This window comes from Mus musculus, chromosome 7, assembly GCF_000001635.26.
Source record: "Mus musculus strain C57BL/6J chromosome 7, GRCm38.p6 C57BL/6J".
Taxonomy (NCBI): Eukaryota; Metazoa; Chordata; class Mammalia; order Rodentia; family Muridae; genus Mus; species Mus musculus.
In genome coordinates, this window is record NC_000073.6 from 27,822,924 (window position 1) to 27,828,586 (window position 5,663).

Consider the following 5,663-nt stretch of genomic DNA (forward strand, 5'->3'; position numbering starts at 1 on the left):
TTTAAGTGGTCTTCTCTTGTGGGCTTCCTCTAACACATTAACAAAAATATCCAATTTTAAGTCATCTATAAAAAGACATGTGTGAAATTTTTCATCCATATGAAAAACTTGGAATAGTCAACAGCATACTTCTAGATCCTCACCTAGATTCAAAATTGTTAACAATGTACAGTGTTGCTCCTACTTTTCTGTGTATATATTTAGTCATTTGGGGCTGTATCATTAAGAATATGTTTTAGAACTGAGTGTGGTAGTGCATCCCTGAGTTCTAGTAAAGGGGAGGCGAAAGGATCAAGAGTTGGGGTCAAGCCTAGCTATACAGTGACTTCAAGTTCAACTTTTGCTTTATAGAGATCCTTTGTTTAAGAGAAAAATGTAGATATGACATTTTATCCCTTACTACATTAGCCAAGATGGAATGTCATCTGTACCGTAATTGTCCTTAAGGAAATGATCCAGAATTTTATGACTGTTAGAAATTTGCCCTTGGCCTCCTTTTTTTTTTTCTTTTTTTTTCTCCATGTATATATCCTGAGGACACTCCAATATAGATAGAGATTTGGCTTTGCTCTGTCCTTTATTAAATGTTCGGTGTTGCTCTAACTCAAGGCATTGTGCACAGTCAGAATGTGCTCATTCAGCTACATTCCCAGCACTTAGTCATTATATTTTTCTATCCAAGAGAATTTGGTTCAGATTTGGATAAGACAATATTGTAGATTGGATGTGTTGTTGCCTTATGTTTAGGTTGTATCAGCTGTCACAGAATTGGAGAAATTAAGGTTGGTCATTTGAGTGAAATGGTAAGTGCCAGAGCTCTATTAAAGGTCTAGTTTGCTCTGAGAGACAAGAACTTCATGATAAACTGAAAGCCACCTTCCACTTCTTTTTTGACGAGTTACAGTTAGACTACGGATACAGAGCAAAATTTGGTGTCTTGCCCTCTGTCAGAAGAATCAATCTCTCTCTTTTCTCTCTCTTCTCTCTCCTCTCTCCCTCTCCTTTCTCTTCTCTCTCTCTTCTCTCTTCTCTCTCTCTTCTCTCTTCTCTCTCTCTCTCTCTTCTCTCTTCTCTCTCTTCTCTCTTCTCTCTCTCCTCTCTCTCTTCTCTCTTCTCTCTCTCTTCTCTCTCTTCTCTCTGTCTTCTCTCTCTCTCAGATTTATTTATTTATATGAGTACACTGTATCTGTCTCAGATGGGCATCAGATGGTTGTGAGCCACCATGTGATTGCTGGGAATTGAACTAAGGACCTCTGGAAGAACAGTCAGTGCTCTTAACCACTGAGCCATTTCTCTAGCCCCAGAAGTGCTCTACATGGGTGGTAGCAGCTTCGTTAAAGATGAGACCAAGCATGTGGGGCCTTCAATAGTTACTTTAACTGAAATGATGAGGGTTCAAGCCTTAGGACCTTTTACCTCAGCCCAAAGAGCAGAGCTAACTGATCTGACCCAGTCTCTCATGTGGGGAAAAGGAAGTATGCCACCCCTTAAGACAGACAGTGGCCATACCCTTTCTTACCATGCATATCCACAATATGTATAGAGAAAGAGAGGCTTTTCAATGCTAGAGGAGAAGGACATTAAAAACAAAAGCTTGACCCTCTTAGAAGCCGTTTGGCTTGTTCTTCAAAGTGCTATGCTTCACTTCCAAGAACATAAAAAAAGAAAAATTCCAGCTATGGGAAACAGAAAACATGGGCATTCAGTTTCTATGCCACAGGAAGGGACCCTTAAGATAGATTTACTATCCAGAATAAACTGGTCCCTCTTCTTGATCACCAGACCTTTGGATCCTTACAAAGTTATTCTACCCATACCAAAGCACCAACCATCTCCTCTAAGGAAACTACTTCACCTAGCACACCTGGATCCAGAGTCATCCTAACATCAACTAAACCAAACCAGACCAAATTTAAAAAAAAAAAAAATCTAAAACTCAAACTCATCCCTTGCTGCCACCCCCTAACTCATAAGTTTTTTTTTTTTCTTTCACTCTACCTGGGTTTTATACCACCCTCTAGCCCACGCACATGAATAGCCCTGACATCCTTAATTTGAGTTCCCACAGCCAGCAACACACCAAGATACTCTCCTCATCTGCCACCTCTCTACTCACCATCAGAACTGCAGATCTGGAAGCACACAGGTTAGATGTCTTCCCTGCACCTATTCCCCTGGCTGCCTAGTCCTCTGGGACATGCCCACCTGCTAAGACCAGCATGCTGTTCTCCCTTCCCAAGGAGCTCCATTGTCCTACCCCCCCCCCCTCTGCTTTACTCTTCCTACCTCAAACCCCTACCTGCCATGTCTCCAGGGACACATCCAGCTACTAGGAGGCTTGCACTGCCCTCTGATTTCCCTTGTCCAGCCAAGGCTATCCATCAGAGGTCTACTGTACCAGGAACATCAAGGTTAGCAACCTCCCCAACACCTGCTACATCAGAAACATCCAGATGACAAAAGTCCAGCATAAGAACATAATCAACAAAAACCAAGGCAGTATGACACCTTCATATCCTACTACAGCAAGCCCTGGATATCCTAACAACCAAAATACATAAAGATGATCTTCAATCTTATAAAGATGATAAAGGCATTTAAAGAGGAAATGAATAAATCCTTTAAATAAATAAAGGAAAATACAATCAAACAGGTGGAGGCTTTTAAAGAGGAAACAAATGACCCCTTAAAGAAATACAGAAAAATACAATTAAACCTGTGAAGGAAATAAAATTGTTCAATACCTGAAAATGGAAGTAGAACCAATAAAGAAAATACAAACTGTACAAAGACAGATCCATCAAAATTATATCTGACTTCACAACAAAGACTCACTTGAAAATCTAATCCACAAAGGACAACCAAGACTATAATACTTAGCAAAACTCTCAATCACAATAGATGAAAAAAAAAAAAAACCAAGGTATTTCAAGACAAAACCAAACATAAACAATATGTATCCACAAATCCAGCCCCACAGTAAATACTGGAAAAAAACTCCAACCAAGGGAGGTTAATTACACCCAAGAAAACTGAGAAAATAAGTAATTCCATATGGCCAAAACAAGGAAAGCACACACACACACCAACACCACCATCCTAATAACAGGAATAAGCAATTATTGGTCATTAATATCTCTCAACATTGATGGATACAATTCCCCAATAAAAAGACATAGGCTAATGGGATGGATTAAAAACAAGATCCATTATTCTGCTGCATACAAGAAACACACCTCAGCAACAAAGATAGACGTTACCTCAGAGTAAAGGGTTGGAAAAAAGTTTTCCAAGCAAATGGACCCAAGAAATGACATGGAGTAGCCATTCTAATATCTAAAAAAAAAAATACTTTCAGCCAAAATTAAAAGAGATGGGGAAGGACATTTCATACTCATCAAAGGAAAAATCCACCAAGATGATATCTCAGTTTTGAACATCTATACCCAAATGCAAGGGCATGCATATTTGTAAAAGAAACATTGCTAAAGCTTAAATCAGACATCGAACCCCTTACATTAATAGTGGGAGACTTCAGCACCCATTTTCGTCAATTGACCGCTCATCCAGACAAAAAATTTAAACAGAAATAATGAAACTAACTGATGTTATGAATCAAACAGACAGACCTAACAGACATCTATAGAATATTTCACCCAAACACAAAAGAATATATCTTGCCGGTCGTGGTGGCGCACTCCTTTAATCCCAGCACTCGGGAGGCAGAGGCAGGTGGATTTCTGAGTTCGAGGCCAGCCTGGTCTACAAAGTGAGTTCCAGGACAGCCAGGGCTATAGAGAAACCCTGTCTCGAAAAACCAAAAAAAAAAAAAAAAAAAAAAAACAAAACAAAACAAAAAAAAAGAATATCTTCTCAGCAGCTAACAGAACCTTCTCAAAAATTGACCATATTTTCAGTCACATAGAAAGCTTCAACAGGTAGTAGAAAATTAAAATAACTCTTTGTATCTCATCAGACCACCATGGATTAAAGCTGTACTTCAACAACAGAAAGCCTATAAACTCTTGGAATATGAACAACTCTCAGTGATCACTGGGTAAGGAAAGAAATACAGAAAGAAATGAAATGAAAACAGAACATACCCAAATTTATGGGATATAATTAAAGCAATGAAAGAGGAAAGTTCATAGCACCAAGCACCTTCATAAAGAAATTAGAAAATTCTCATACCAGCAGTTTAAAGGTACATCTGAATATGCTAGGGAAAAAGAGCAAACACACACAAGAGGAATAGATTGCAAGAAACAATCAAACTCACAGTTAAAATCAATTATATACAAAAAATTATATAAAGAATCAACGAAACCAAGAGCTGGTTCTTTGAGAAAATCAACAAGATAGACAAAGCCTTAGCGTAACTAACTAAAAGATAGATAGTATCCAAATAAATGAAATCAGAAATGAAAAGGGAGACATAACAACAGACAATGAAGAAATTCAAAGAAGCATTAGGTCTTCATAAGCTTGCACTTCCCAAAATTGGAAAATCTAAATGAGATGGATAATTTTCTAGACAGATACCACTTACCAAAGTTAAATCAAGATCAGGTAAACTATTTACACAGTACTATAACCTTTAAGGAAATAGAAGAAGTCATTAAAAGTCTCCCAACCAAGGAAAAGCTCAAAGCCAGATGGTTTTTGTGCAGAACTCTGTCAGGCATTCAAATAAGAGCTATTACCAATACTCCTCAAACTACTCCACAAAATAGAAACAGAAGTAATATTGTCAAACTCATTCTGTGAGTCCGTAGTTATCATGATATCTCAGTCATGCAAAGACAACAAAATAAGAGAACCTCAGAACAATTTTCTAATGAACACTGATTTAAGAATACTCAATAAAATACTCACAAACCTAATCCAAGAACACATCAAAAGTATCATCCACGATGGTCAAGTAGGCTTCATCCCAGGGATGCAGGGATAGTTCAATATATGAAAATCCATCAAAGTAATCTACCATATAAACAAACTGAAAAAAAATTATATGATCATCTCATTAGATGCTGAAAAAGCCTTTGACAAAATCCAACACCCTTTATGTTGAAAGTCTTGGAGAGATCAGGGATACAGGGCAAACACCTAAGTATAATAAAAGCAATATACAACAAGCCAATAACCAACATCAAATTAAATGGAGAGGAATTCTAAACAATTCCACTAAAACCAGGGACAAGTCAATGCTGCCCACTATTTCCCTATCTATTCAATATAGTACTTGAAGTTCTCACTAAAGCAATAAGGTAACTAAAGGAAATCAAGGGGATACATATTGGAAAGGGAGAAGTCAAAGTATCATTATTCACAGGTGATATGTTAGTATACATAAGCAATGCCAAAAATTTGGCCAGAGAACTTGGACAATTGATAAGTACCTTTAAGAAAGTGGCTGGATACAAAATTAACAACAAAAAATCAGCAGCCCTCATTTATACAAATGATAAATGGGCTGAGATAGAGATTAGAGAAACAACATCCTTTGCAAATAGCCAAATAAGGGAAAGACTTATATGACAAAAACTTCAAGTATTTGAAGACAGAAATTTAAGAAGATATCAGAAGATGGAAAGATTCCCCATGCTCATGGATTGGTAGAATTAACATAGTGAAATGGCCAACTTACCAAAAAGCAATCTATG